Raw genomic sequence first — 23,907 nt, 5'->3', positions numbered from 1 at the left:
CAACATTCAACAAAAGAGAACAAGGAAGGAGAAAGTAAAATAAATCTTAGGTTCTTTCACTTAATTTTTCTGGTTTTGAATGTGCAAAATCAACTATTTCAAGAAGAATCTACTAGAACACAAACTTTTCTAACCATGGAAAAGGAGGGAAACTTTCAGTTCATAGACATGACCGCCAAAGACAACCAATCTCCTTTTTTTCCACCACTTCATCAAACACAACACTTCGAATTACTTAGGAAAGCATTGTGGTAGTTTGTAGCTCTAAAATGTTGCCAGTTAGAAAACATGTTTCATCATCTGACAGGCCTTGACTCTCCCAGCCCTCTTTCATCATTAAAAAAAATACTTCTATAGTTGGATGCATTTTTCCAGAGTGCAATGAATAGGTTAGATCAGCAGCTGACTCGATCCACGACACACAGACTGACTGATGGAAACTTCTAACAGCCTTAAGACTTTAAGCCTTGGTACAAGGGTTTACATCAGACCCTTCACAGAAGAGGAAAGCCATTTAATCCTTGAAACCTGCTAAACTTCCTACAAGACAAACCAGAGATTTTTGTGTATTTCATTAATTCCCAAAAAGCAGCAAAATAACACTCTTATATCTCTGTGTGTTCATATTTCTTTTTTTTCCTGCGTATTTGTGCATTAGAAAAGACAAGTGCTTAAGACTGAGCTCCAGGTGGCAACCCCAATTTCACTCTGTACCATGCATCTTGCTTCCTATTAAGTGCTACTGGTTGCTTGGGTCCCTAAAAATAATTGCTACCACTTCATTCTGAAATGACACGCAGGTTTTTAAAAAATGAAGAAAAAAGAGAAAGAGAATGCCAAGGGACACTGTGCTTTTCCTGCTCAAAGCAAATTCAAAGGTTTCATGATTTAAATGGAAAATGACTAGAAGGCACATTTGCCCACGTGCTTTTTATTAAATTATTGAAAGCTTTTTTATTTCTCTGCATTTTTAAATTCTCAACTCTAATGTATATTTTCTATGTATTTGTATTGAATGAGAAAAAACTCCCAAAAGATTGCATACCAAGGAGCAGAGCCTCCTGTTCCTTGAAATTGATGTATGTTTATGAGGAAATCCAGCATGTGATTTTCAAAACCTGCAGGTTCATTGTAAGTTAAACCATGTGGCTTCCACTCAAATCATTCCTTCCTTTCAAAATCACTCATAAGAATTCCCAATTGCCCTCTCCCCTTGAATCTTTCTGCACTAATCTACTCCCACCAAGCCCCGCTCTGTGCCAGTGGAGCCACTAGGGGTGGTGGTCCAGCAGCCATCTGGGGGACTCCTTTCATCACTGAAGCACCACTGTAATGTCCTCTCAAACTCTGAGCTGTATTTGTCTTTTACTCTCTATTTCAGATAAGAAGTTTTTGAATAAAAAAGGAAACTTTCCGTCAGTAAGACATACAGAGAATGTTTTCAGTGTGCATCAAAATGATCTGAAGTGCTTGATAAAAATACAGGTTCTCCGCTTCCTTCTAGAAATTTTGAATCAGAACATTGATGGGTATATAGGAATTTGCCTTTTAAAAATGTAGAACTTGGGAGTCCCCGGTGGCTCAGCAGTTTAGCGCTGACTTCAGCCCAGGGCCTGATCCTGGAGACGCAGAATCGAGTCCCAGGTCGGGCTCCCTGCATGGGGCCTGTGTCTCTGCCTCTCTCTGTGTGTCACTCATTAATAAATAAAGAAAATCTTTAAAAATATATATATAGAACTTCTTCTGGGGCACTAATAATATGTTTACTCATGACAAAAGTGAGAAAAATACACTTGAAAAAACAAGATTCTTTTCATAACAAAACAAATATTTTGAAAATGTGTATTGCTGAATGGAAAAATCAGAAACAAGAATAATCAACCTCAAGCAGAAGTTAAAATCTTACCCACTGTACTGTGTGAGGTTAGTAAATCAAAAAGGGGGCGGGGGGGAGGGGAGAAAATTAAGTAAAAAATGCCGCTTCTTTTGTTTCATCACCTGATTTTTACATTTCGCCACAGAAACTTGTATAAAGTCTGCAAGTCATAGATCATCGTTGAAGATGACCTACGACCTTAATTCTCAGACAAAAGAAGTAAAATGCAATGTAGGTGAAGAATTTGCTGAACATTTTAAAACCCTTTGTTGGTTCATTTTCGCATCGCCTCCGCCTCGCTCCCCCGGACCTGGACGGCCCCCTCCTCTGGGCCGAGAGCATCTAGAAGCCCACTGAGGATTAGCCAGGTCACCCCGCGAGCAGATGGATTCACTTTGATTAGGAAAGAGAGGCCGGCAGCCGGCGGGCAGGGGAGCGCGAGGCCGGGGCGCCTGGATCCGGGGCAGGAGCGCGGTCCCCGGGGCTCCCGCTGTGCGGCCTGGGGGCGGCTCACCCACGCCGAGGCCCCGCTGCTGCCCCCCTCGCTGCTGCCCCCGATGCTGCCCCTGCGCTGCTGCTGCACCCCCCCCGCTAGCCCCCCCGCTGCTGCCCGCCTCGCTGCTGCCCCCGATGCTGCCCCTGCGCTGCTGCTGCACCCCCCCCGCTAGCCCCCCCGCTGCTGCCCCCCTCGCTGCTGCCCCCGATGCTGCCCCTGCGCTGCTGCTGCACCCCCCCGCTAGCCCCCCCGCTGCTGCCCCCCTCTCTGCTGCCCCCGATGCTGCCCCCGCGCTACAGCAGCACCCCCAGTTACCCCCCTCTGCTGCCCCCACTGCCGCTGCCCCCGCACTGCTGCTGCACCCCCCGCTATACCCCACGCTGCTGCCCACCCCCCGCTGCTGTCCCCGCTGCTGTTGCTGCTGCTGCCGCCCCCACTACTGCCCCCACACTGCTGCCCCCCCATGCCCCCCCCCGCTGCCCCCACTGCTGCTGCTGCTGCCGCCCCGCGGCCCAGCCGTCCTGAGCCAGCGCCCTGCAAGCACAAACACTGGTGACTTCCGTGGCCTAATTAGCACTTTCTAAGGGAGCTTGCTACCGAGTCCTAAGGCAGTCGCTCCAAAATAATGTTGGAGAAGGGCACACGCCCATTAGAGTCAGAGCAGAAATCAGGGTGACTTCTCATTGGTAGAACCAGCCAGGATGTGTTATTTCTTATACCCTAGAATTATTAATTTGTTCATCCAGAGACTGCAGTGTTTTCCTTAGTATAAAAAAAGAAGTGTTCTTTCTCTTAGCCAAAGACAGTATTTTCCATCTGCACCCATCCCTTCAGTGATTTTTTTTTTTTTAAGATTTCATTTATTTATCCATGAGAGACATAGAGAGAGGCAGAGACACAGGTAGAGGGAGAAGCAGGCTCCATGCAAGGAGCCCCATGTGGGACTCGATCCCGGGTCTCCAGGATCACGTCCTGGGCCAAAGTAGTGCTAAACCACTGAGCCACCCGGGCTGCCCCCTTCAGTGATTTAAACTGTCCCAATGTCGCATGACCGCATCCAAATGGTCTTTCCACGTCCTTGGAATTCTTGACGGTGCAAGAGATGTGTTTACTCAGGAAACTGGAGAACAAGGGATTTCCCTTCAAGGGCACTGAGATGTGGTGTTTGAGAGGACATGCTGTACCTCTGAGAAATGATCATGTTTATTTCTATTTCTGTAGGTGATACGAAACTCAGAAAAAAAAAGAGGTGTAGGGAAAATGTGTAAACAAATTCAAGTTGGGTAGGAAAGGCAAAGACTGAAAAGGTGTAATGAGCAAAGCAGATGGCTGTGGGCTAATGTAAGAAGGCTCTAGAACCTAGATTCTCCCCTACTCCACAGTGTGGGTCAGGGGTCGGCTTCATCAATGTTGCTTGTGAGCTTGCAAGAGCTGCAGGATCTCAGACCTACTGCATCAGACTCTGTATTTTAACTAGATCTCCAGATGGTTCGTCTGCATATTAAGGTTTGAGGTGCACTGTTCTAGAAAACCACAAGAGAGCATGACAAGTAGAGATATAAGCCTTGAGCTTCAGAAACACATTCCAGATTTCACTTGTTGACAAAAGAAGGTAAAAGAAGAGGAGTTACTTTAGAAAGAGCAACATACTATCATGTATCAGAATTTGGAAATATACACACATGTATCTTCATCTTATATCTCTACTTATAGGGATATGGATATATAACATAGACACAGTGAGAATCCTAATGAGTAGTCACTTGACAGCCATGTAGGATAGATGATTTAAGAAATATTTAAATGTATTATACTTTAGCCTATATTTACTTACATACTAATTCCTACCAAGATTCTTTGCTTCTGAGTTCCATGAAGCTAAATGGTCTCAGAGTGTCGTCCTCAGGTAACAGTTTATCAAATAGGAATCAGCGGACCCTAACTCCACGGATGATAAGGTCACAAAACACATGTCAACTCAGTCACCACCTTTGCAAAGGAACTAATGCAGAACTATGATGGCACCATGAAAAGTAAGAGGGAAAGTAGAAAGATGAAAGGGTTGGAGAGAAATTTGTGTGAGAGAGAGGGAGAGAAGACCAAGAAACATCCAGATGTGCCCTGCTATCCGAATTCAAGAACCTGATTAATTCTGTCAGCAGGGACTGTGTGTACTGTCAGAGAACATCGGGTAAGAGAGAGTAGTAGAAGCAACATAACCAGTACCATTTACTTAGAAGCTCACTGATAGAGAATTGATAGAATGTCAAGAAAAGATTTACCCCAGTCAGACTTCTATTAATGAATCTTCATGATTTACTATTATAGCAGTGACCATGGTCCACGACTCAAGAGGATGAAGGTGTGAGCTTCTTATCTGTAGTTTCTTTTCCTCTGTGCCATAAATGCTTTTCCCACGAATAAATCCTCTCTTCTTTAGAGGGTGAACATAGCAGAGCCTTCTGCAGTTGTGGATAGAATTGGCATTGAAAGCCATCTATGGAGGACTGTCATCTACGGTAATTACACCTCTCCTCAGACACCGAATGGAACAGTCTTCCTTCCTCAACCAACCTGCCACACTAATTCCTTCAGCCTGACTTACTCACATGCGAGGCTGGTACTGCCTACTGTAGACAATAACAGAAGTAAATATCTGTCAGGGAACAGCCATCTCCCTAGATCTGCTCTCACAGTTCCATCAGCTTCCTTTTAACAGTCAATACTGTAGAGCTTCTTGAAGACCCATTTCTTTGGTGATGGTGGACTACAAGAAGCAGTTTAGGAAGCCACTTAAGCTGGGTTATCTGGGCAAGCTACCTAACACCTCTTTGAGCCCCTGTCCCCTCATGTGTAATACAGGGAAAATATCAATTCCTACTTCATAGTGTTATTGTGAGGATTAAATGATAATGTGTACATGTGTGTATATACACAGCACTTGGCACATAGTAAATGCTATATAAATAGTCATTATTCTCAAATGCCAGCTCTCCAAATATTACTAACACAACATATTGTTTAATATATCACTTACCTCAGTAAGGGAAAAAGGAAAACTTTGGCAGAAATCTTGACAGTGTTGTGAAGAAGGGAAGGAGGCAAGGTCAAAATTTGTTGGGAATTGAAAGCTTGGTATATGGTGAATCTTTTAGTTAGGGGGCTTGCTTATAGCCTCTATAAGGTGAAGGTTAGGATACAACTGCCTGTCCCTAACCATGTTATGATGCTTTCTACTGATGATTTGGTAGGCCTTTAGGGAAGTTCCTGTAATGAACAGTAAAGCCATCTCCCTGGGCAACAGTCTCATGAAATAGTGGCCACATTAATATAGAGAGTAAATTGGTTGGCTTTTGCTGTTGTTACTACTTGGGACTTGTTTTTGTGTTGGGGAGGAGGTAAGGTAGGAGGGCATAATAGGGGCGGTAAGTAGTTTCACTCCTCAGTGTATGTGGGTAGACAGTTCATGTGGTTGTTATTATTATTTCTTCTTCTTGGTTTTATTATTGTTATGTTTCTCCGAATAAGTGCAAGTTAGCTAAATACCATATTAACTAGAGTAGTAGGATAATCTGTTTTTCCCATAATCACACAGGAACCATCAGGACTTTGAGAAATCAGATAAAACAGAGAGAAGCTCCTGGGAAGTCAGATTTGAGTAAAGCAAAAAAGAGGAGGACTCTACAGGGAGTTGGGAAGGAGTGGAATAAACAGAATGACCAGTGAGATGATATCAGAAACCCTTTGCCTGTAGCACTTTTTTTTTTTTTTTCTGATGTCAGTCTGCTTCCTTCCAACATTTAATCATTTACATTGGGCTTGATTCTTAGAGGGCAACGAGAATCAACCACTGTATTTGTTTTTCTTTTTAAAGCCATTAAAGTATCTGAAAGATCTTTTGAGGAAGGCATTGCACACAATATTATTAGAAATAAGAATGCTATTTATAGATAGATGCATGTAGCTATATTAAAGGGAGGCAACGTGACTAAGAGTAAATGGCTAGGGCTTTGAACTGGGTGGATGTGCCTTCAAATCCTGTTTCTGCCACATACTAGCTGAACCTGGACATGTTATTTAACCTCTCTGAACTTCACTTTTCTTATTTATAAACTAAGACCACAATATCTACTTGCAGAAAATGCAATAAACAAATAATTTTTAACACATAATTCTCAATAAATTATATTTACGTTAGACAGTGCAGATAGGCTTTGTATTTTATAGGTTATATCTATAGAACTGGATATGAATAGATCACCATGCAGTAGTGAATTATATACTATATAAGTACAAATTAGTTATTGAAATATATGTCATTTCTGCTTTAGATAAAACAAATCTTATTAGATACATACACCCAAAAATCAGAATTTAGTTTTAATTGACAATCATAACTGATTAAGTATGGTTCCTAAAATTTCACCTCACAAGTAATCCTATTCTTATTTACACTCAAGGCCCTCAGTGTTTATGTGAGTTATTGTCATTAATTTCCACAGACAGTAATATTTGCTTTCGAGCTTTTTCCCATTTTCATAACACTATAAATTCTAAACTATCAAAAAAAAAATCTAAAGTTCTCCCAAAACATTTTTTTTTCCATCACGATTGAAACTACAGCATTTTTTAAAAGAAAACTTATTTGGGCTTATAATCTATTTATTATAGCAAGCGAATACCAAATCCACATGCTTGATGAAAATAATTGATTGAAAAATAAAAAAATAAAAAAAAAAATAATTGATTGATAAAATAGGTTTCAAAGGATGTAATATAAAATAATTAAAAGGTAAACTGTAATTCTTCCCCAAAGACGTTTATAACAAAAAAAAGATGAAATTGGCATTGTAACAAATAACATTTTTTAATATGTATAATACATTTCATTTTAATACTGTGCTGCAACTGAATAGCAATCATGTCTGTTCTCTTCCTTTTCCTTTTCCTGGTGCCAAAAGAGCCCATACATCCAGGTAGCCTTCAGATATAGTGTCAGAGAGCCCCCATTTCTATCACTCCCTGATGATGAATGAGGTTCTTCTTCTAAACAAATAAGCACTCCAGAGGGTTACCCTTGACAGGGTTGTTAATCCAGAGAGCTTGCCTTATCACTGCAGAACTCAAGGGCTGAAGTTTTACAGGATCCCTGCACTGCCTGGCTCTCAGGCAGTTGTCAGGAAGCTGCGTGGCACATGGCCACCCTTTTTAAAGAACAGCCAGGCTCTGTCCTTTTCTTCAATGTTCTATTTCCAGATCTGGTCTTCAGCTAACCTGGGATGTTTTCTCCTAGCAAATTGAAATCATTTATATTATACATACAGCAATCGGTTAATATGCTACATTAACGTAGCTTTCATTTTTATCTCCAGAAAAGCAATTTGCCAACATAAATCCTCTTGCGTGCAAAGCAAATAAAAGACAGGCAGGTGAAATGATTGGTCCTGGTCTCAGGAAAGCAGAAGTAGAAACACTACCTTGGATGCCAGTGTATGAAACACAGAAACGATCTTCATCTCTTATCAGCAATGTATAAATTTCTTACCAAAACTCTCTGGCCCTTGACTTTGCTTCCATTGACATCTAGACTAAAGGTCAGTGTTTCTTTTACATTCCAGAAGTTATTAGGAATCAACTTCAATTTATACTCCTGTTAAGAATTGATGAGTTGGCTTTAACTCAATGAGGTTCAACAAATCTCTTAGTAGCATCCCTAAAAATATGTGTCCAGATAATGATTAGGCAGTCAGGAAAAGGACTTCTCTAGCTAACAGACACTCCCTTGATATTTTTAAAAAGATCAACATATAGTTTTATTTCTATGAAAGTAAAAAGTTAAAAATCAGTTTTGCCTCTGTAAATGATTAGCAGGCACTTCAGACCTCCTTCTAACCTCCTCCTTTCTTCCAATCCCACAATGTAGCACTGCAGGAGATATGTAGAAATAAAGAATGCATATTTTTTATCCCAGTCACAAGCCTTATGTCTTAAAAGGTTTAAGAAAGGCATGTGACATGGCCTGTTTGAAAAGCAGAGCATAATGTGTTTTCAGTTTATAAATTATAAAATATTCAAAAGCACAGACTAACACCAAGGAATTGGTTACTGCTAGATATCTGGAACTGTTTTTTTCTTTCTTTCTCTTATCTCCTTGCTTTTTCTTTTTTCTCCATTAAGAACAAAAGGCAAATAAAATGCAAATGAAATGCCTTAGGCCTAAGAAGATAAGAAGGGAAACATCTGTGCTAAAAAGAGAAAGAATATGGGGGGTCTCTTTGAATGCTTATCAAACAAATTATTTAATCATGGGATTTTTTTTTGATTGACCAGTTCCTAAGATATTATTTTCTAATTTGCATGTTGCTTGAATATTAAATTTTACAACCCCATAGGTAAGCAAAATAAGCATACTATTTTGTATTTTGTTTTCAACTTCCTCTACAAAAAGCCTAAAAATTATAGTTTATAAATATCACTATTGAGCACAGAAAGTTTGCTATTTTATTTCAACTCAGAATTGCTGCCTAGCAGATATTACACAAAATAGGACTCAACTCTCAACATCCTATTAGATTATGTCATTGCATTTGTTAAGAAGGAAGGGCTGGAATATGCTCTATCCCAGTGATAATACTGAGCTTTCTAAATACTCAGAATCTGTGTGGGTAGCAATTTAAGCCTTAAATTGGGATCTACAGGCCTTTCTGAAGATTCAATATAAATGAAAGATTAAGTGGGCCATATTAAAATGGCTCAAGAAGATTCCACACTGCGATAGCCCAGTGTTTTCACGTTTCATGTAAATCTATATACATATGTATCAGACCTAATTAAAGAGGCCAAAATCTCAGGAAGGATAAATTCTTGTGTAATGCTCACAGATAGGGTTTTTAGATTCACATAAAACCCTTTCATTCAAATTCCATGACTGGTTTTTAAATTCTCTGTATTTATTATGAACTAGTAAAAGGAAAACATTTCAAGTTTCAACATAACTAAACCTTAGTAAAATATTACAAGCAGAAAGTTAAGTGTAAGCCTCAACCTCTCCCAACTCCTACCCCCTCGATACTTTATTTTGTGGCTATGTCATATTCTTCTTAGGCCATCTTCAATCTTATGGCAAGAAAAAATGTTTCCCTTAAGTTGTAAGACTATAGAAATATGTAGTTATGATAGTTGCATTTATCAAAAAAGTCTGTTAAATATCGTTTTGACCTAACTTGAGACTCAATTCAAAACATCACCATGATTTATTTATCATTGTAGTACTTTATATATATTTCATGGAGATTTCAACAAATAGATGAAAATACATTATTTCTAATCTCAAGTATGTAGAAACTATATTATAATACGGTAACTATTAAAAGGAGAAAGTACTTAATTTCTAGGTAGACTTTAATCAATGCCCCCTGTATCAAGATGGATAGTATTACTGAAAGATAAATGTGAGTGTAACTAAACTAAATATACAATGGAGACTCTTAAAAGAGATTAGGTAAGTGAGAAACAATTCAAAAAAAAAAAAAAAAGTAAAAACTGAATTAGAAGATTTACTTTTCCAGCTTCAAATGCCACGACTTCAGAAGATTATGACAAGAAGTTGACTATTGGTTAAAAAAAAGAAAGTAAAACGAAGAAAAATTTATTTGCAGAAATAGATGATGTTAAAAATTAAATAGGGAAGATGAAAATTAGATGAACAAGGCCTTCATAAGTAATGGAAAAGGTTTTGCCTGAAACAAACCTGAGTCCCCTTAAAGTTACAGGTTAAGAGCCTTCAAGTTTAGAATGGAGATAAAAGGATATCTCATAAGAAGATTATCTTTGCTTTTAAATATCTTTGTATTGTCTTAGCTCGATTCTGTTGGATAAATTAAATCTTATGAGAAACTCTTGCTTGTTTCTTAGAAGAATTGCTATGTCTCTCTTAAGTGAGTTTATAGTCCCTTATCTTAAAATAAATAAGTGATTGGATAGCTGTATTCCAATCAATGACATTTTCCAGAGGCATTAACTAAAGAGAAAGAGTTGCATTTGGGATGTTTGAGTAGAGGAGAATCTTTCAGGCCTTTCATAGGATATATTCCTCTCCAATAATCAGGCAGATGTACATCTCAATTACTCTTTATTCTTACGTATCTATTGACTAGGACATTCTGCTAAGGAACAAACACAATAGCATCCATGAGAGAGCTATCAAGTGTGATGTAACCGCCAATAGAGAGATGTGTCCTTGTTTTCCCCCCCTGTTATCTCACTAGACAAATCTCTCCAGCCTTTAATTGCACCCTTGACTGTGCAATAATTAACAGTTTGGGTTGGGGGAAGGGAAGGGTCTTTAAAAAAAAAACCCTATGTAATAGATTAGCCATTTTTACCATATACCCCAATTTAGCATCGAATTGATTTGTAAAATAGAAATTGCTTGGCAACTGTCATTTAATGTTCTGCTTGGACACAACCGGAAAGCATTTAAATTGATTGAGTGTTCTTTAAGATGAATATATAAAGTTGATTTAATTGATATCAGAGTTTCTCTTCCCATTTATCGTTAGATACAATCTGTGTTGTGCATTGCGTGTTATCTTCTTTTTGAAAAAGATCAACAAAAGGGAAAGAGATTCTCCCTTTGTAGTTCACCCCAAAATAAACATTAACTCCTGAGTCAGAGACGGGAGGATGAGGCATGGCTCCCCGTCTCCCAGTACAGTTTGTAATGTATGTGAGGTAGATGGAGGTTGCTCTCCAGAAGCTCAGATTAAAGAACCCCCTTGAATAATGAAGTCCAATAAACCTCAGGCGAGATCATTCCCTGGGCTTTCATCAATTACATTCTCATCTCGTTTTATGGCAAGACCAAGTCAAGTAAATGAATTGAACAAAAAAGTTCTCCAGAATGAAATGAGAAACTAACTTCATGCTACAGTAACAGGACTCATGGTTAGGCCTAACGCACATGCTCACAAAACAGAAACTGGCTCGATATTACCAAGTATTTTGGCAAGAGTAAAGTAAAACCTAATACTATTTTCAATGAACACTTTCTAATGGTGAGATGATAATATTATAGAACATTTATTTCAAATGAAGACTTTAAATGGTGGAGACATTTCCATAAGGAGATGTTATGAAGTTGTGGCTTCATGGATGAAAACATTAGGCTTGGTCGTTTGTTTTTATATTGTGAAATAAAATTGTAGTTTTTAAAATAAGATGTAGTTTTGATCACTAAACATCCCTAGCTATGTATATACAAATGTATAGGGCATATGGGCTTTCAAGTGTAGAGACTATAACATGGAGTTTCACCTCAGGAACAGAATCTAAGAATTAATTTTTTAAAAAATTCTATCATAAACATGAGTTGCAATGTGAAAATCTTCCAGATATAACATCAGCTTTTCATCAAATATGACTTTGTTTAAATAAAGCCCCTAAGCCTAGAGGAAGTAAAGGTAAGTCAGATGTTGAGTAGGAAAATTGGCTAAGAGATCGCTTCTTGCTGACCACTGTGATGACCACTTAAACCATCTTGGTTTCAAGACTGTGTGGACCCTTGGTTTCAGAATTGAAAAGTCAAAAAATCATGTACTAAAACACAATGGAAATACAGGTCCAAAACTTATTAGGCAGGCTAAGAAATTACTCTGTCACTTTTGGGACCCAGTGCAAAATGGAAATGTGGGAAAACACCAGAGCATCAAAGGAGAGGCAAGTCCTGTATGGCTCCACAGATGACACCATACGTCCATGAAGCCAGCCCTGGGTGTCCTGTGAATTGTAAGGAATGAATAGCTTAATTTGCTTTGAGTAACTTCTCCCTGTTTCATATTATTCTCCATCAAATAGTCTCAAAGCACAAATCTACATGTGCATTGATTGGATATGCATTCAAAGACCTTTTACCTGGCCTCTGTTTGTGTGGCTTCATATCTTTATGACATGGAATGAACAGCTTGGCGCCACGTTGCTGTTATCCATTAACCATTCCTGTTTTCCTAATCATCTTCGACTCCATCTTTCTCTGTCCTATCTGTTATTGTCTTCGGAAAAGAGATGTGAGGTTTCCTTAGCCTGTTCTGGTTTACATGACATGATTTGTGTATCTGCCTACAAGAGTTTCTCAAATGAACCCTGTGCATTATCTTCTTCCCCCAGCCCCTCCTCCTCTGAAGAAAGAAGAAAAAGGTCGTACATCTGTAAAATGACAGCACTTATGAAAAATGAGAGTTTGGCCCACATGGCTCTCATCAGACACAGACTCATCTGCTGTGCCACAGACACTGCTCATTTCCTTCAGAATCAGACTACAGTTAAAAACAGGAAACACCTAATAAATTGCTGGGTCTATCAAATTAACAAAGCATAAAGAAACCTTCTAGGTAATCAATGAGTATTGCTTGCTTAGAGAAATGCAAGTGTCAAACATAAGGAACCTAGACATATAACAATTCTTTCGTCTATAAAACGACTTTCAGATGTCAACTTTAATTTAAATTTAGAAATAGGGAAACCTACTCAGAGAAAGTGTGGAAAAACTAGCCTTTTCGTCTAATTTTTGGTCACAAATAGACTTAAAGTATTTCAAAATCAAGAACTTTTATCATATATTCATTGTGCTAGGATTTTTAGGCACACACATTTTATTTTTAAAAACTCAGAATACATTAAATATACAACAATCATACATGTGACAGAACTCTCAAGGTAATCTCTCTTTGTGTGAAATTAATCAACCCTAATTTTTTAATGGGAAAAATATCAGTATTTATTACAGCAATATCTAATTGCTAGAAGCTGCTTGTTTTCATATATTTTAGTCTAGAAGTGAAATCAGTGATAAACCATGAAAGAAGGGGATGCTTTCTTGAGCTGTATTTTGGGTAATAAAAATACAAGTAAATTTAATTTTGAAAAGAAGATATGCTATGAAATTGCAACCTTTCTCAACCCTGCTCCTAAAAAATCCTTTCTTCTTGAGAAAATAGAGAGTAAAAGTCTGAAAAAACTTTGCCCTCATTTCCTTCAAAGCCTTTGAAAGTCTAATCTCTCTAATACTTATGTGCTCTGGGTTTCATTTCCATTCTTAAAACAAGTTTCTAGGAAAATGTCAAGGAAATAAGAACTTTTCAAAATTGATAAGATGAATATCCCTTATGTTCCTAAGTTTGAATATACTCGTTAGGAAAACAACCTTTATTTCCAGAAAGAATTCAACTGCTCTGTCAAATGCTCTGTCAAATGTCAACTGCTCTGTCAAATGCTTCCACGACCACTCAAAGGCATTGTACTATTCTAGTCTATGCCATGGAGAATATTATTTGTCCTGTGTATGAGTGACCCCTTCAGGTGCTATACTGAAAAGACTGTTCTATGTGCAGAGTGGAAGAGGTTCCCCAACACAAGTTATGCATGTTAAGAATTTTCAGTAGAGAAACTTATTCAAAAGTTCCCTGAGAATAATTACAATTTAAAATAATCTAAGGAAAATGCTTCTTTTAACAATACATTTTATGTAGTACTCATACAGATTAACCAAGAAGCAAACTTTGAATACTATATATAAGAAACTATGTGCTAGAAATAACCATAGTAGTCAGAATACAATGTCAGGTCCTATTTCAAATAATCCATGCTCTGATTTTATAAGATACCAGATTTTATCAAATCATGTATCTGGATCTTTTTCAAAAATATATGGCTGCAACAACAAGAGATATAATAACACCTAATTCCTGCCCTTTAAAAGTTTGGAATTGAATTGCAAACTGCATGAAAAAAATAATTAATCTAGAGATGTCCAGGAAGATATGATAATTTCATTGTCTTCATTGTCTCAGATAAAATGTCTGAAGCTACCTGAGCAGTAGGCTGGCATGAAAAAGCAAGTATTCAGAACTGCAATAATTCTGAGTCTGTGAAAAGTGAAATAACTTTGGAATTGGGCCCAAGCAGAAATACTAACACTAAACCAAATGCCTAATGGGGTTTCATGACCTGAAGTTCCACTCAAATTGACATACACAAAGGTAGAGTCATAATGACATGAATCTGGAAAGTGGTAATGCCTATCAGTAGGCAAGTAGTATCTTGATGTGAGATAGTAGAAGATAGAATGAGCCAATGCCTCAGATACCTCAGTCAGCAAGGCTGGGTGTTAAGTATAGAAATCAAGTTCTCAGAAATAAAGGGTTAGTGAGGGTAGGGCCCAAATCAGCCTGATATTCCGGACGAGATTTCATTTTTGGTTGTACTTAAATTATAAATTAGTAATCATGGGATCTACATTTGCATAATAAAAATATGAGTGAATTTAAATTTGGGGGAAAAATATGCTATGCAATTGCAATTGATATTTTTCTTATAAATTTTGAAAAGTTTTTATTTCCTTGACATTTTCCTAGAAAGTTGTTTTAAGGATGTGAATGAAACCCGGAAGTTAGTTAGAAAAAAGCCAAGCTAGTACAGTCAGGGCTCATCTGAACATCAGATTCAAAGTTGAGAGCAACAGAAAGATTGCTTATCTCTTCCCTGGCAAGATTTATGGATCCTTAATAAGTAGTGAAAACTGACTTGCATTACCTCAGCAACTGTGCTAAATACTGGGCAAACTGGACAAGTAGGAACAGACTCAATAGAAGAGATCTGCTGAGAGCCATTGAGCAAGGGTGAGATTTTGAAAAGGGAGCAGAAGAATGTGGAGTTTTGTAGGGCAGGAGTGATATTTACTACTGTATTTAGGAAATGAAACCTGTTTATTGGGCATTCTACCAAACATTAGCATCTGTTATGAATACTTTATATATGAATGGTACCCCATATAAAATGACATGGAGACAATAAAGCCCCTCAAAGTCTTCCTGAATGATTTTTAAATATTATTTTTAAATTAAATTCTATGTTAAAAATATAGTTTTTATGTTAAACAGAGTTAGAGATTGGTTAAGCCTCTTAAATAGATCACAAATCTATGCCATTTAATTCAGTGAATTTTATTGGCTTCGTGTACGTGGCTTTGTCCTGTTAACAGTTTTAACACTGACTTTGCTAAACATATAAAAATATCCTCACCAAAACTTTTGAAGCTAAGTTATACATCTAATGTATATTACACAGGTGACAAAAACAAGATTAAAAATTACCTTGACAAGCATAAAAATGAGTCCAATCACAAATATAAAATTGGATAATGCTAGATATAATGTACTTCCTCAATGTTAAAAAAATTCAATATTCTTAGATGAAAAACTCAAAACTGTACAGATTTAATTCTACTATATTTATTTGCAGAGTTAATATAATTTACATTAAAATATACCTTATGGCAAAGGTGATGGAATATGACAGATATACAGATTATTTTTTAAAGATTTTATTTATTTATTCATGAGAGACACAGAGAGAGGCAGAGATACAGGCAAAGGGAGAAGCAGACTCCCTGCAGGGAGCCTGATGCAGGACTCAATCCCAGGACCAGGATCAGGACTTGAGCCAAAGGCAGACACTCAACTGCTGAACCACTCAGATGCCCCTGAGATTTTCTGAATGAATACATGATCAGCATTTTTAGAAAAGAATTATACTGGGAAATTTGTTCTCTCAGCTAAAAAAACATACTATAAAGCTACAGTGAACAAGTTGATATAGTCAAGTCTGTGCATATACTCTCGTTTGGGGATAAACTCTTAGAAGTTACAAAAATCTATTATTTGGCTCTGCTCAATAGCTAAACTCTCTTTTTTAAGCAGGGCTTATCAATGAATCATTCTTTGCAATCCAATATTCCCAATAATAGGATAATGTTTTACCTAGATTAGTAAAACTCTGTAAAAAGTCAACTGGATATTGACCTCTTAGAGTCATTCATTCTGCTGCCACAAATAATTCTCTCTGAGCCTTAAGAAAACATTCAAGGTAATGTTTGCAACTGAAACAATTTACTTTGTAATTTCACATGCCCTTCCTTTTTTTTTTTCCTCCATGACTTTTTCAAGAAAAAATGAAAACCTTTTTCAGTAAAACCCTGATCTAGGACATTCAGAGTCCCTCCCACCTCTGACATGAACTCCAGGAGACAGGAAACAAACTGTAGTTCTAAAAGAGTATTTCCAGAGTAAAACAATGTGTAACACAGACAGCATGTGCCATCAGAGCAAACCCTTCCACAGTCTGCTCTGCCTAGATCTAGAAGATAACAGGAAGCACAGAGAACCTTAAAGACAGAATTCTCAATGTTTGCAAGAGGAGAAACAACTCCACAATCCGTGTTCAAGCCTTATGTAAGAAAACAAAACTTCCAATGCAGTCAATGAGGAAACCTTATTGCCAATTCCATCTAACAAAGGTTTCCACGCCTTTTTGGTAAGGAAGGACAATCTTACCACCCTATGGATTTTTGGTATTTTTGAACTAAATAATCACCACATATTGTTACTTAACAGTGTGTATTTTTCACTCCATTGTACGTGTTTGGTTATTCTAATTATTTTTATGAGCAATAATAAATTCCCAAGTAAAAATAACTTTCTAATAAATATCTTAAATGAGGTAGAAGTTATATTATTCAAATAAAGACCACATTTTTTCCTTAAAAAACTGCTGAACAACAACAACAACAAAAACTGCTGAATAAGCAAGTATTACCCCCTGTAGGATCCCTCTTAAAAATGATTTATATCAGCATATGTCATGTATTGTACAAATATGCTCTAAAAATGCATTATCTAGTCCTGCCATGGATTCTCAGTAGTCTGAATTAGTTTGTAAATTGGTGCACAGGGTGTGCCTGGGTGGCTCAGTCAACTCAGCATCCCCACTCATGATCTCTGGGTCCTGGGATCAGGCCCCACATCAAGCTCTGCACTCAGTGTGGAGTCAACTTGTTCCTCTCCCTCTGCTCCTCCTCCTGCTCACTCACTGTCTCCCAAAGATAGATGATAGATAGATAGATAGATAGATAGATAGATAGATAGATAGATAGATGATAGATAGATAAAAATTGGTGCACAGCATTTATTGGGCCAATGTGATAACATCAACACCTATTAAGGTACTGAACTTAATTAACTTTACATTCTTTAGGGGCATGAATGTAGGCATATGTGCACATGCACACAGGCAAGCATACACGTACACAGAGAGACAGATAAATATGTAGAAGTAACAGGTAAAAGTGGGAAAACTATGCTAATAATTTAGTGTAATCCATTACTACTTTTGGAAAAAGCAAGCCAACACAGGTATTGTCATTGAATAAAGACATCTCATTTTTCATTGTAAGTCTAGGGAAGTATCAGTTTGAAGTAGTAAATCATTTGACTTATAAGATATCCCAAAGAAATATAGATTTATTTCTCTGGGTACACATAGTAGCAATGCTAAAATGTGTTTTTGGGGATTCTTAGGAGTCTAACTTAAATAAACCAAGGATTATGACTTGTTTTGAACAAATGGATTGCTTGCCTCACATGGGTACATCCTAAGTTCTTGATAGCAGGACTCTTTAGTAGGAAGAACTAACTAGCATTATTAAACATTAAACATGAAGTCTGTGCAGGCACTGCTCAAGTGCTTTATCCCACATTTACAGTCAATCCTCACAATGACCCTATACAACTAAGGAGAAAATAACTTGCCCAATATTACAAAGATAGCATTAAGAAACCTGGAATTGAATCTCAGGTATGTCTGGCCTTAGAGCTTAAATTCATTAGCTGCTACATGATGTGGGCTCATGAAAATACCAACTCTCTAAGCCATAGAATTTTGTAAATTCTTAATTTTTAAATAAACCATGTATCTTAAACAATGAGTAAATTTAGATTTAGCTCTAGTCTCAAGTCAATTGGTAGCACAATATTTTTTAGCTATATTTTATTGTCAATGTGGAAGAGAGATTTTTAGCACTGAATTGATAATTTCCCCAAACAAAGCAATTATATTGTCTAAAATCATTTGTGGGAAAAGGCAGGGTGAAAATAACTACATTTATACATATATATCTAAACCTATACGCATACCTATCTCTAAGGTCAAAGATAAAAATACTGTAAATATTTTTCTCTGCTACAAATAAAACAAGAAATGAGTATGATGTACTTGGGAGTTATTAAAAAGGAAATTCCAAGCCCACACACCAAATGTAGCAGAGAGAAATGTGAAACTTCTCACCCTAATCTGAACCCTCATCCCATTGGAACACAGAGAATTTTTCCTCAATTAATGGGAAGATTCCCTTCCTCCACACAAGTATCACAGTAGTCCAGAGATCCCACACCATGTCAGTACATCAGGAAGGTTCCTCTGCTTTTTTCTCTGAACAGGTTGGTGCAGAGATGTCCGTTGTCCAAGTTTAGATGGGGCTGCTTTTATGTCATATGTAACACAAGAGAGTCCTTGACTAAGGACCCAGCTCTAGGGCCCATCTTGTCAGCATGGCCCTCTGAGGACTTTCCACCTCCCATTTAGGGACCAAACGTCTTCCAGGCCCACTCCAACATCTAATGTCCTTGTTCTCATCTCTTGCTCTTCAAAAAGCTCAAGATTCTAGAAAACAAATCCAAAAACACAGGTTGTTTGTGAATAACTTCCACCTTCGCCCTCTAAACAAACTGTCCAAGGGCACCAGAGTCTGGCTATAGGCTTGAGCCCAGGGAATAATAATAGAGAAAAACCGATTAATATCTTATTAACTTATCTTGATACAAATAATATGCAAAAGTAAAGAAAACAATCTTTTTGCCTCTTTTCTCTCTACCATATCCTACTTCTCATTTACTCTTGTTTTATTTATTTATTTATTTATTTATTTATTTATTTATTTATTTATTTTTAAGATTTTATTTATCATCATAGACATAGAGAGAGAGAGAGGCACAGAGACACAGGCAGAGGGAGAAGCAGGCTCCATGCCGGAACCCGACGCAGGACTCGATCCCAGGACTCCAGGATCGCGCCCTGGGCCAAAGGCAGGCGCTAAACCACTGAGCCACCCAGGGATCCCCCTCATGTTTACTCTTGTTTACTCTTGTTTTATATATTACTCTTTCTTTTTTCCATTTCTTTCATGCTTTCATCTCCTCTCTTTCCAGGACCCATATACCTCAATGGAAATAGTGATGCTCTCTAGACCACCTCCATGTTGAATATGGCACTAGCTTAGATTAAACTGGCAGGAAAATCTTTAAAAGTATTTGCCCATAACTAATTCTAAGTCTCAAAAGTTAGAGTCTGTGTATGTTTGTGCGTAATGATTTTTATTTTTTATTCTCAACAAAGCTTGGCAATAGATATCTTGATGTTCTGGAGGATATTCTGGTCTAAGTACCCTACTCCCACCCACCAAGTGGTGGTTGCAATTTAAATAATAAAATAACCACTTTAGGGCAGCCCTGGTGGCGCAGCGGTTTAGCGCCGCCCGCAGCCCAGGGTGTGATCCTGGAGACCCTGGATCGAGTCCTGCGTCGGGCTCTCTGCATGGAGCCTGCTTCTCTCTCTGCCTCTCTCTCTCTGTGTGTCTCTATGATTAATAAATAAAATCTTTAAAAAAATAAAATAAAATAACCACTTTAACTTGCAAAAGCTAGTTCCCTGGCTTTTTCAAATTTTCTTCAGACACAGGCACTTTACCTTTTTCAATTTCCAAGCCCCTTAACTGTTTGACTCACTGACGTTTCAGAATGTTACAAAGCGAAGTTGCATTTAACAGATGTTCATTTCAAGGAGCTTCAGAACCTTATAAATTATTGTAAATTAATTGCTCATTTTGGAGTTTGACAAAGCAGCTCTCAGAGCCTTTCCTGATCTGTGCCAGAGCAAAGGAAGAGTGAAAAAAAAAAAAGCACTAGGTTGGAGTCCCAGGAAAAAGAATATCTCCTGTGCTTTAGTAAGTGGCTATGTCATATAAAACTTATGTTGGCTGTTAAGTGGCCAAGCCAGCTGCATCCCATGTGCCACAAATGATCTGGCCTCTTATTTCTCCTGTTTAGTTATTGTGTCTATAAATTCAATGGGCCACCTGTGCAATGTGCTCATCCAGAAGAGTCCCAGAGGAAGCATTAACATATCAAGGCTCATAAAGCACAAATCCTTAAATGTAAAAACCGACACTTTCATCCTCTTTAGGCTACATCTATATAGATTTCTTTTTAATGAAAAAGAAAAAAAAGGCTTGTTTTTCTTCTTACAGTAAGATGCCTATGAACAGTGTTATATAATTAATGACTAAATATATATGTTTTAAATTTCTACCATTCTAAAGCTACCTAATTTTATTCTCCTCTAAAACTATATGTCAGACCATGATTAAAACACTCATCACTACCAGTAACTCACCATTCTATCTAATCAAGAAAATAATCCATGCCAAACATTTAACAAGCATCAATTAATAGGATCAAAACAAAATATAATGCAAACTTTAAAAGTACCTGGACACATCTTTTTCTCCTTTCAATTATTTTCTATTTTTCATGAAAATTTGGGAAATCTAATAGAGAATCCATTCCTCTAACTTGCCTTTCCACTTTGACAGTGTTAGCCAAACACTTCAAAGTATTTAGTAACATTTTGAACATACCTCTCTTAGTGTTTCACCTGGAGTGTTGTAATTATTTATTCATCTCACCTGTCCCCTTCAGACTGGAAACTTCTAACAGCAATTCTTGATAGAGGTTGGAGAGGAGGTGTGTGGTCATTTAAAGACCTTTTGTTTATATACATCCGCCTTCCCAGCACTTTCTACTCCATCCTAAAGACTAACAAAACACAGGAAGGTAGGGAGTAAAGAAGAGAGAAGAGAGGTCATGTATATTTTGACAAAGTTACCCACTATAGGGAGAAGATATATTGCATTTATATTTGTGTGCATATCAGTACCTGACACATCACAGGAGATTAATAGACTCTGAATGAATGAGTGAAACAAAATAAAGCAAAACCTTCCAGTTTGAATAATTCCAGCACTCAATCCAATGATTTGAATTGAGTCAAATCATTCAGCAAACTCATTCTGAAAAAAAAAGATTTTGATTATTATTTATATTTATATTTGAATGTTATCTTCTAATTAACATTTGTACAATGATGGGGAGAGGAGATAGGGAGGTGATGATGTTTAGGGGAAGAAGAGAGTCAGTATCAATTCATAAGGGTAAGGCTAGGGTAATACATAAAAGACAAAGAGAAGCTCTATGGTTTAATGACTGTGTTAGGCCTCAGGTTACTGCATTAGAACCAGAACATTTACCTTTGAATGTGTACTGAAAAGCTGAACCAAACCCATCACACATTCCCATTGTTTCCCTACTGATAAAAAGTTGGGGGGATCCCTGGGTGGCTCAGCGGTTTAGCGCCTGCCTTTGGCCCAGGGCGTGATCTTGGAGTCCCGGGATCGAGTCCCACGTCTGGATCCCTGCATGGAGCCTGCTTCTCCCTCTGCCTGTGTCTCTGCCTCTCTCTCTCTCTCTCTCTCTCTCTGTCTCTCTGTCTCTCATGAATAAATAAATAAAATCTTAAAAAAAAAAGTTGGAAATTATCACCAAAACATAATAACTACTTAAGAAGAGGCAATAAAACATATTCTATGACACCTCTTGAATAATCAGGACCAACTCCATTCCTTAGCAGGAAGTGAAAGAGACAGATCAGCTATTTAGTCACTTAAGTTAGTTCAACTTCAGAATAGGTAGAAAAAAAATTAATCTTGCCAGAAAAGAGGTCTGGATTTTACCCTTGTCTCCTGGAAGATGATCTCTAGAAAGAGTATCTTTTTTAAATTGGGAGCTTTGGGACACATAAGAAATTCTAACAATGTGACTTATGATGGAAGTTTGGGGCCACGCAGCATCCGCTCTACCTCATTTGGGGCTGGAGAGTAAAAGTTTCAACCCTGCCTCCCAGTCAGACATTTAGGCAGTCAACTCTGTCATGGAAGCCTAGGTGAGTTTCTCTGGTTGGCAGTGCTCCATGTGTATCATCACACATCATCACCAGAAAAGTAACACTGTCCATGACTCCCTGAGGAAAGGAAAACTGGAAACTCCTTGTTTGGAACTTTCTTGGATTCTGCTTCATGAATCTCTTCCACTGGCTGATTTTTTTAAAGATCTTTATCCTTTCCCTACAATAAACTGTGACTGTGAGTATAACAGCCCACAGTAAGTGTGATGTATCCTTCTAGTGAACTAGCAAAACTGAGGGTGATCTTTGGAACCCCCAAATTCTGTAGTTGGTGTCAGAAATGTGTGGTCTTGGGGTGGTCTCGGTGGTTCAGTCAGTTGACTGCCTTAGGAAGTGAAAGTAGCAATAATCTTTATTTATTTTTTATTTTTTTAATTTTATTTATTTATGATAGGCACACAGTGAGAGAGAGAGAGAGGCAGAGACATAGGCAGAGGGAGAAGAAGGCTCCATGCACCGGGAGCCCTACGTGGGATTCGATCCCGGGTCTCCAGGATCACGCCCTGGGCCAAAGGCAGGCGCTAAACCGCTGCGCCACCCAGGGATCCCAGCAATAATCTTTAAAATGCTGTCAAGAATTGTTGTGTAGAGCAGAAAAGGGATGTTCAGAGATGGCAATTTTTCCTTATCTTGTCTAATTTTCTGATGAATTTTAATTCTTATGAGGTCTGGCTTTTCAGAAGCATTTCATGTATGTGCAACAAATTCTTTTCTTTCATTGTAATTATATGAAATGCTGTTATAATTTTTTTTTTTGTCTGGAGCATGCGCTCTTTTATTTATCTATTGCTATAAACCAAACCACCTCAAATACTCATTGTCTCATGAATCTGCAATGGAGGCAGAGCCCAGTGAGGACAATGCATCTTTAATCCACTTAGCATCAAATGGAGTGGCTTGAAGGCTGGGGGCCAGAAATTATCTAAAGACTCATTTACATGTTTAGTTGTTGTTGTTGGCTGGGAATTCAGTTGGAGCTATGGCCCGAACACCTAGATGTGACTTTTATATGTGGATGTTTGGCTTCCTCTCAACATGGTGTTTAGGTTCCAAGGACAAAAGTCCCAAAGGAGAGAGAGCCAGGAGGAAGCTTTACCAATCTTATGACCTCACTTCAGAAGCCATGCACTCTGAAGTCTATCATTCAGCTGCATTTTGTTTGTGGAGGGTCTCACAAAAGCAAGGGGAAATCTAACTTCTTGATGAGGGCTGGCTGGCAGAGTTCTGGAAAAGCACAAGGGACCAACAATAATGCTTGTCCCATTTTTGGACAAAATTATCTACTACAGCAATTCCCTATGAGAAAGGAAAATGAATGACCTGAGTTCATTTTTCCATAAGGAAAATAAAAAAAACTAGCACTATACTTTCATTCTATCTCATAAATAATATGGCATGTGTGTACATTAAGAACTTCAAATTAAAGCTGACAAGCTTTTATGTTCTTCATACTAAGTGTCATACTTTTCTCTATTCTCTTATTAACCCATTGGTAGTCAACTGATCTGGGTAATTCTCAGGGCCTGAATAAGAATAAAACTCTTATAAGTGTCTCAGTCTTGAAAGAAAA

Source organism: Canis lupus, chromosome 32, assembly GCF_011100685.1.
Source record: "Canis lupus familiaris isolate Mischka breed German Shepherd chromosome 32, alternate assembly UU_Cfam_GSD_1.0, whole genome shotgun sequence".
Lineage (NCBI taxonomy): Eukaryota > Metazoa > Chordata > Mammalia > Carnivora > Canidae > Canis > Canis lupus.
The sequence above is the reverse complement of the archived record's forward strand: the minus strand, read 5'-3'. Positions refer to the sequence as shown.